The sequence below is a fragment of the Otolemur garnettii genome, unplaced genomic scaffold (assembly GCF_000181295.1).
Source record: "Otolemur garnettii isolate 467f Iridium unplaced genomic scaffold, OtoGar3 scaffold00160, whole genome shotgun sequence".
In the NCBI taxonomy this organism is placed as follows: Eukaryota; Metazoa; Chordata; class Mammalia; order Primates; family Galagidae; genus Otolemur; species Otolemur garnettii.
Window position 1 is genome coordinate 2,531,962 of NW_003852555.1, and position 9,934 is coordinate 2,541,895.

Consider the following 9,934-nt stretch of genomic DNA (forward strand, 5'->3'; position numbering starts at 1 on the left):
CTTAGTGGCTTAAAATAAGCCCCAACTTATATGATTTATGATTTTGAGGTAAATAATAAGGACAGATCTTGCTGATGGATACTTCCGTTCTATGTAGTGTCAACAGGGGTCACTTGGTAGGATTCATCTGGAGCAGGGGCTTGTTTAGAGGGTCCAAGACAGCTTCGCTATGTCTGGCACCTTGGAAGGTTGCTGAGAAGGCTGACAGTTGAGACTGTCAACTGAAATGCCTATAGATGGCCATCCCAGCATGGCAGCCTCAGGGATAACTGGACTCCTTATGCGGTACTAGAGGGCTACAAGAATGAGTGTACCAGCAAAACAAAGTTCTAACTACTGGGCTTTGTGATGCTACCTTGGAAGTCATTGAGGCTAGTTTTCTGGTTACCAGCTGTCTAGTTGCCCAGTTCTAAGGAGATTCCTAGGAGACTTGCAGTGCTAAAACCAGGACTATCTTAGAAAACCCAGAATGGATGGTCACCTGAGTGCCATATGTATCAGTTGAAGCAGCTACAGGTCTTCCCAAATGCCTGGGGAGGGAATATACCATAGGTCTTGGCCCTGTGGAGTCTATGGGAAAGAATTAAAAAAATTTCCAACTATACATTTTTTAAAATACTCAGCATTGAATCACTCTGAGCCTCAATGTCCTCATTTCAAGGAAATAAGAGATTCATTGTAAGCAGCCTCTAAACTTTGATCCAACTCTAACTTGGATTCCATCTATAGGAAACAGAAAAGACATCAAGAATTATTCCTGTGCTGTAACAAACTCATACTGTGTGTACATTTAGGTTGAAAATGGGTTATTGTACTCAAAGAGAACCTCATATCACATTTTCTGATTTCTTTATTAAATTCCACATCAGGTATAGTTGTGGATCTTTTTTAATGAATCCTGCTTAGCACCCTCAAATTCTTTTAATTAGTGGATTCTTACTTTGTCTACAGTTCTGGGAATTTTTCTTTCTTTTTTCCTCTCCCCCTACCTTCTCTCATTTCTATTATGCCTTCCTGAAAGTCCCACTGAATAAATGTTAAACTTTTGGGGTGTATCTTCTGTGCTTGATAACCACGGCTCTCGTATTTTCTGTGTCGGAGTGTATCAGTATGCTAGTGCCGCTATAACAAAACACCACAGGCAGAGCAGCTGAAGCAACAGAAATTCATTTTCTTTTTGGAGGCTGGAAGTCCAAGTCAAAGTGTGTCTGTCTCTCTTCTTCACCTCTGCCTTGCAGATGGCATTGGTAGTTTAAGCACTGCAAGTTTTTCTTGTTGTGTCCTACGTGGCCTTTCCTTTCTCAGCATGCATCTCTGATGTTTCTTGGTGTGTGTCCAAGACACCAGTCAGAGTGGATTCGGGCCCACCCATCTGATCTCCTTCAGTCTAAATTATTACTTAATGACCCCATCTCCATATCCCATCCCATTCTGAGGTACTCGGGGTTAGGACTTTAGCAAATGAGTTTGGGTGGAACACACTTCAGCCCAACACGGTGTCCCTCATCCTAGTCAATCACTGGACTCCATTTTCCTGCTTATTAATTAGATCATAAGCATTTTCATTCTGTTATTTCTCATATCCATTTACTTTAACAGCCATAATTTTTATTTTCAAACATCTTATTGTTTCTATTTTCATATCAGTCTATTTTTTCATGTATACAATAGTCTCTCTAATCTTTCACAACACTCATTCTTGTTAGCTAAGTACAAGATTTTATTATCTGAGGCTCTTTACTCAGGGCTTAGTTCTGTTTCCTGAAATTTGAACCTCTTTTTCAAGGTGTTGTTTTTTTCAAATGTTTGGTGATATCTCACCATCTCTTGTTTGAAGCTTAGGAAGAAAGAGGGTGTGCTCCTGACTAATCTTTTGTGTATGGGAGTGCCTCTTAGTATTTATAAGTTACCGGGGTGTTGCCTCAGTGATTGTCTGTAAAAACGCCCATTTCAGAGGTACCTGGAGAAGGTTTTACCCTGGGAGCAAATGCTATAGAAAAGGGCAGGAAGGCAGTTGAATTCAGTGTGCATCTCTACCCCAGCCCCTTTGCTAGTCCTTGTGTTACCTGGGGTTCCTCTTCAGTTCGAACTCAAAAACCAAGGACCTTCACTGGCATCATTTCTTATTTTGTTTGAAAAGAAGTTAGGGTTGTTGTCTGAAGATAAAAAGTTTTTGTTTCCTGCTGTTCAGTTGTTGTAGCAAAGGAGCAAGGAATTAGACCCAACTAGTGTAGCTCTGTTGAACATGGTCCATTAGGTGCTTTGGGGGTGATTGTGGAACTGAAAGGGGACCTGTGTAGGAGAGGCAAGAATGAGGAAATGGAAAATGGCCCCTGGTGAAGTAAAAGAATGGGACAGCCACAGCTTACAACTTGTACAATCAATATCCCACAATCCCTGGAAGGGGGAATTAGAACCTTGCACCATAAACTTCATGATGCTGTGAAGTGGGTGAAAGGTCAGCTGAAAACTAGTGGCACCATGGAAATGGGTGAAGGGTCAACTGGAAACTATGCATTCCTGTATCGTGTGTGCATCAGGAGCAAGTACAGCGATTGGTACAATATAGAATCCTCACTTCACATATAGAAAGAGCCAATCAGGAAGAGAGAATGTATCGACAAATATATAAGCCACTAGACAGAGGAGTTCTGGTCACAACCTGTTTGGGGCCCCTTCTATTGTATTGGAAGCTTTCTTGTCCACTTTTCTTTTATCTGTAATAAAATCTTTCACTTTTGCTTACTTGTGGTCTGTGAATTCATTCTTCGATTCCCAAGACTAAGGACCCTGTGGTATCAGGGTCTCTATTGAACTTTGCACAAGTTAGGTTTTTTAGTTTTGGGTTTTTTTTGTAGATACAGGGTCTCCCTGTTTTAACCAGCCTAGTCTTGTACTCCTGATCTCAAGTGATCCTCCCACCTCAGCCTCCAAAAATGCTGGGGTTCCAGGCATGAGCCTCTGTGCCTGGCCTACACATGCTAGCCTTCTGCTGGGATTGCCAATATCACATTTGTGATAGCTTGTGCCATTCATGTTTTTCCCCATTGGTTTTTCTTCTCTAGGAATTTCTCAAACCTATATGTTCCTCCCATGGTAGCCCGTGTTGTTTTGCAGTATCCTTACATATTATTTTCTGTCATTTCAGTGGAGTCTGGGGGTTGAGAGTTTTATAGATATGCTGAGGCCACTATTGTGCTGGAATCCCTGTTGGGTTTTAAATCAAAGACATATATAAAAATAATCATGATCATCTCATAAAGTAAAAATAATACTAATAACATTAAAGACAAAATCCAGCTATATATAAAGCAAAAAAGAATAAGTTTCCTTTCAAATTACCTTCTAACCATACTCCCTTCTCCAGGGGAAATTTTTTCTACAGTTTACATCTATCTTTCCATACTTTGCTATTATTTACAAGCAATACGTAGAGTTAGTCCTTTCTCACAAAAGCTAGGATTTCACAATTACTTTTTCACTTAATATTATATGATAAACATCTGCCTAGATCAGTACATATAAATGATCTCATTCTTTTTATGGTTGTATGATATCATTAGGATGAAAATACTGCAATTTATTATATCAGTTTTTCAAGGTTGTTTCCAAAAAGCATATGATTTGATTCAACACCTCAAAGAGTTATTAAGGTATTTATGAAGCAGGAGTATCAAATAACACATCATAATAGAAAATATTATTAAAGCACTATTAAATATAGAAAATGGAGACTGTTCCAGGAAAAGTCATAGTTGTCTTTCTTATGCATAGGCTTAAAATTTTTAGACAGAAAAAAAACAAGTTATAGTGGCTGTGGCTGAGCATGAAGGCAAACATCACATCAAATATTTGCTTTCCATGGGTCATTTGAAGTTCTATCAGGGCTAAACACATTGGCTTGAACTGCTGAAATCTAAAAATAGTTGTGCTATTGCTCTCCTTATTGTTCCTTATTCATCTCATGTTAGTTTACCTGATTTGAGGTGGTGTGCAGTTGCTTTGCTTTTTGCTGTTGTTGAGAAAGAGTCTCACTCTATCTCCCTAAATGGAGTGCAGGGGCATCCTTATAGCTGCAGAACTCCAGCGATCCTCCTGCCTCAGCCTCCTGAGTAGATAGGACTATCAGCATGTGCCATGATGCCCATATGGGCTTTTTTATTTTTATTTTTTGTGGAGACAGTGTCTCACTCTTTCCCAGGCAAGTCTCAAACTCCTGAGTTCATGCAATCCTTCCCCCTCAGCCTTCTTGAGTGTTAGGGTTATAGGCGTGAGCCACTGCTATATTATTTACTGAAGCATTTTCTGTGTGCCAGGCATTATACAAAATAGAGTATTTTGTTTAACCCATATGCTGTCCCAGTGAATTATTAACCCTGTTTGAATATTTGCTTTTGTTCAAACACTAGTTTTGTTCTATGTTAGCAGCATGGCATTATCCAAGTAATATAACTTCTCTACATTTCATATTCCTCATAGACATAGATTGAATATACTCATATTCAATAATTTACAAATGAGACTATTTATTGAGTGCCTACTATGTGTCAGGCACTGAGTAACAAGATTATTTGAAGGATGAAATGATATAATGTCTATAACATCATACCTGGCACAAAATAGGCCTTTAAATGCTAACTGCTATTATTGTAGCTAAAAAAGGGATACCAACCTAGAATTCGAACCCATGTATATATTAGTTCAAAGCCCTTCCTTTCTCATCTTCATAACTCCATGCTATTCTCTTAAAACCATATCATATGACTGCACCTGTAATTCACCATTCTTTCCACTGGTGTCTGCAGTCCAAATCACTTAATTCTTCCAAGGCTTAAAAGTTAACCTAAACCCACCATAGTTTCCATGATGAGAAATACTAGTCTAAATAAATTTTCACTTCTCTTACTTTTCATTGTTTCTTTGTACTGTGTACATGATCTAATTTTTCATGGGTTGTCATACATTCTTTTCTCTAGTGCTGTAAAAGTTAGCTTGGGCTAGCATGACAAAATAAGACCGACTGGATAGCTTAAGTAACAGAAATTTATTTTTCCATAGATTAAGGTTCAGCATGTTAGTTTCTAATGAGGGCTTTCTTCTTGGCTTGCAGATGGCTGCCTACCCCCATGTCTTCATATGTGGGGAGAGAGAAAGAAAGTGAGAGCGAGCGGGCTCTAGGATGCCCTTTCTGCTATCTCTACTTATAGGACACTAATCTTAAGAAATCAAGACTCTAAATTTATGATCTTATTTACTTAATTTCTTCCTACCTCCAGTACAGGCAAACTCTACATAGGAATTTGAAGAGAAACACAGAGCCTTCTTATATGTACCTTGTCTTTCCAGCCTTCAAATAGACAGATGGTCCTGTACTTTCTACTTCTTTTATATTTTCTGTAAAGGGGCTAGAACCAGACCTGTGTAGTAGAGTGAGAAATATACAAATGAAATCTGATTTTACAACATTCGCAACTCAAGAGAATTAGAAGGACGATGACTAAGATGGAAGAGTTCACTACTGCCGAAGAGGTCAATGATGGAAGGTTGAAGAAGGGGCAAAAAATGAAAGCTTCTAGGCTTTTTGGCCAAGAAGAGGAAGCCCCACTTGCAGCCAAAATCCTGTTCTCAACAGAGGAATAGACAGATACTCCTGATCTGCTGTATCTTCCAGAAAGGCGATGTACAAGAGGAAATACATTGTGGCTAAATCTAAGGTTGAGAAGAGAAAGGAGAAGGCCCTTGCCACTGTTATCCCCCCAGATGGTGGGGACAAGAATGGTGGTACTTGAGTGGTTAAACTCCAGGAAATGCCTAGAAATTATCCCACTGAAGATGTGCCTTGAAAGTTGTTGAGTCACAGCAAAAGCCCATCACTCAGCATGTGGGAAAACTGTAATCCAGCCTCATGCCTGGGGCCATTTTAATCATCCTGGGGCCATAGAGGCAAGAGGGTGGTTTTCCTGCAGCCTCTCAGCAGTGGCTTCCTACTTGTGACTATACCTCTGATCCTCAACTGAGTTCCTCTACAGAGAGCACACCAGAAATTTGTCATCGTCACTCCACAATAATTGATGTTAGTGGGCAGCGCCTGTGGCCCAAAGGAGTAGGGCGCTGGCCCCATATACCAGAGGTGGCAGGTTCAAACCTGGTTCCGGCCAAAATTTGCAAAAAAATAAAGTAAAATAAAAAATTTACATTGGTAATGTTAAAATCCCAATGTATCCATATTGCTGATGCTTATTTTAAGAAGCAGCAGCTGCGAAAGCCCTGACACCAGGAAGGTGAGATCTTCACCACCGAAAAAGAGAAACACAGGATAACAAAACAGCACAAGATGGATCAAAAAACTGTGGACTCACAAATTTAAGCAAAACTCAAGGCTGTTCCTCAGTTCCAGGGCGATCTGGAATCTATGTTTGTCCTGACAAATGGAGTTTACCCACACAAATTGATGTTATAAATTTCTTTAAAAGAACCTCATGATAGATTAACAAACACGAAATGAAACCAAACAAAAACACTTGTAGGCTTTTTGATGTTGAAAGAGATTAATACCAATGCCTGAGATATGACTGTAATAAAACAGGGAAGGTGGGTGGAAGTCGGCAAGAGTAAACATCTGACCTAATAGTTTATTCAGGGTTGTAAATAGAAAAAACTTTATTACAGTTCAAATGGTGGCTGTTTTTCACAGCTTCCCATAGCTACTTCTTTACTGGAATCCTAGAGTTTGCTTTTTATTTCTAACTGGTTATTAGAAAGTTTCCAAACAGACTCCAAGTTTAGTGACGGTGGTAGGGGGCTAAAGCCAAGCAGAGCCAGGATTTTTATCTCTACCACATCTAAACCTGCAAACCACAAATTCCTGCCTATATTCACTTTTCATATGGATATAAGCACATATATATACTTTTATATATTCATATAACTGATTCTTTGAATGAACATAACTATTCTGCCCAAATAGAGCAATGTAGTCAGTGGGTAGGCAAGATCTCTTATAGCAGAGAAAGCGTGGATGATGGGCACTTAGTGGGGTGAGTAAGCTGCCTGCAAATGGGGGCAGGCACCCTGGAAGTAACCCTGGATTCAGAGTTAGAATCCAGGGTTTTTGTCCTAGTTGTCACTAATCAACAGTGACGCCTACGGCAAGCCACTTCAGTATTCTGCTGTGCCCTAGTTTTTCTTGTTATAAATTGGGACAATAAGGGTTGCCCTACTTACCTCATTTATTTGTTGTAAGGGTCATAGGAGTCAATGTGTGTGAATGTGCTTTTAAGATAGAAAGCCATCAGCAAATGCATTTTTATTTTGTATGTGGTCTAGTGAAACTATCAAATCACCGTATAGTTGGATGAAACTATCCTGATTGCTGTGGATTTTACAAACAGGCATAATAAGTTGCTAATGTTATACCCTGAAATTCTATTTCTAGTATAAATTGATAGAGGAGGCAAAACGATTGTATTCATATCAAGAGTATGTTAGAAACTGATTTATTACCAACCGATAGCACCAGGAGATGTTGAGATAAAGACATAAGAGCAAATGTGCAATCAAGATCAGTTAGTCTAACATTTGATAAAATAATAATGAGGTTGAATGCTTGGCCACTGTAGAAATTCTTTGAAAATTTAACCTGAAGAGATGTGAAAGCAAAGACAATTTTTCATTATTCCGGTAAAATAATTTTAGTTGGAAAAGATCTTTTTTTTTTGTAGATAAAGACATGGAAATTCAGCATGGGTGCGTTTTGTCCAAGGCTGCACATCAAAGACAGTAGCATGATTATTCTAATATTGTGGTGACTCAGAACTATCATGGGAGCCATTTTTCAAGTCCAAAGTGAGAGACTGACTCAAGGTGCTAGGTGATTAAGAGTCTAGGATCCCAAAGATGGGCAATGCTGACCAGAAGTCCTAAAGAAGCTCATGGACAGCTGTGAGTAAAGGCAAGTTGGTTGACTGTTTCACTCTAATAAAATATAAAAATAAAGCTTCTTTGCAAACAATTTCTATAGGGAAGAATAGGCTGTCTGAAGGGAGACTTTGAGCTGGAAACAAGGTAGACTCAAAGAGTAAATTCCAGAAGTCAGGACTGGATAGCAGAAGTAGGCTTGGGAACAAGGGCACCAAGAGCATCATTACTTCTAGTAATAACTGATTTTTATTGAGTGCTGTGTGCTAGCTATGGTGTTAAGTGTTTTACATAATTCTTTTCTTAAAACTATCCAGCAAAAGGATGGGTAAGAACTATTATACCCCTTTGGTGGAGGAAGAAATGGAGGCATAATGGGAGAGTTGAAACTTAATTCACACGAGCCTGAAGTCCACATTCTTAACCACTATGGTCTGTGACTTCCAAAGTAGAGAAAAAGAGTGAAAAGATGTGCTGGATTTAGCAACACCAGCTCTTGGTTCATAGATTTGTTGGTAGGGGTCCAGGGTATGGCTTCCAAAAATGATCAGTGAATTTTAATACGATAAGCCACCCAGCACCACATTAGAAGAAGAAGAACAGTTGTCTTGGGTCACATATTAAATACACAAACACTAATGAAAGCTGATGAGCAAAAAACATAAAGTCCTTGCATAATTTTTGTGATATTTGCCACAACAGATGAGCAAAAAAGACCTGATGTAATCTGCATGTGGCCATGGGCTGTGGGGTGGACACCTTTGATCCTTATTTGAAAATTATAATTTTGCTTGTAAGTTAGTAACTTTCACTGATTTTAAGTCATTCATATGCATCTGATGTTTTATTGTAATCTAGACGTGATAGATGTGATAAGGGGGCAGCAGGGGCACTGGACATTGTAGTAAATTCCAGTAGATTAGTGTTTACACTAAACAACAATCAGATAAAGTAACCAGGTCTTATGTGTACCAGTCGACATCCATAAACTTATAGAATCAGAAATCTACCAAATGCTGATCTCTGTGTTTAGAATATTGATATTCACTCATGCATTTAGCAAATAGGCATTGGACATGTATTGTTTGCCAGGCTCCATTCTAGGGCACTAAGGATACCAAAGTCCCTGCTTTCATGGAGTTTATCTTCTAGTGAAGTGGAGAAATAGTAAGTAAAAAGGTAATAAAGTATGATAATTTTAGATAATAAAAATGCTATGACAGCGATAGAAAAGGATGATGTGAGGAAACGTAATGGGGGCAGGTATTTTTAACTTGCCAAGTGTCTCCTTTCATTAAAAAATGTCTAGGAGCATCTTCCTTTCGTAACTGTAGAATATTACTCAAATTGGCTTAAAATAAACCTCAAAAATATGCTTGCATTAGTGGGAATATCAGTTAACCCTTGCCCATTTGAAGTAAGACCAGCCCCAGCAAAACCGTGTCTTGGTTCTGTGTTACCAAGGGATTCACAGGAGTTGAGCTGGCTCGTCATTTTCCACGCCTGCATCGGCCCTTTGGTGCATGGTGGTCTCTTCCAGGGTAACACAATGCTGGGAGCCCAGTCAGCTGTTAAAGAAGAAACAACTGACTGTTTGGGTCTGGTTAGTTCACAACTAAAAGCACAGGACATAAATTCCCCTTGTTTTCTCATAACCATTCATAAAATTAGGCTAACGACTGGCATTCTGAGCTCTTATCAAGAAACTCCTATTATTGGCTGGATCATTTTCACAGTGTTACCATTTCATTTTCATAGGCAAAAATGCTTCATTTGGGAAATAATGCCAGTTATGGTCTACCATTTAAATGTAAAGCATCACTGAAAAAACTTTATGGCTTGGGCCAGGCCTGTGCTCAGTGGGTGGGACACCAGCCCCATATACAGAGGGTAGCGGGTTCGAGCTTAGCCCTGGCCAAGCTGCAACAAAAAAATAGCCAGGTGTTGTGGCGGGTGCCTGTAGTCCCAGCTGCTCGGGAGGCTGAGGCAAGAGAATCGCCTAAGCCCAGGATTTGGA

The 9,934-nt window shown here is 39.4% G+C and overlaps 1 pseudogene; it reads left to right on the forward strand.

The window, feature by feature from the left end:
* The first annotated feature begins 5,654 nt into the window (after positions 1-5,654).
* LOC100964198 lies at positions 5,655-6,425 on the forward strand (annotated as a pseudogene).
* Positions 6,426-9,934: the final 3,509 nt, after the last annotated feature.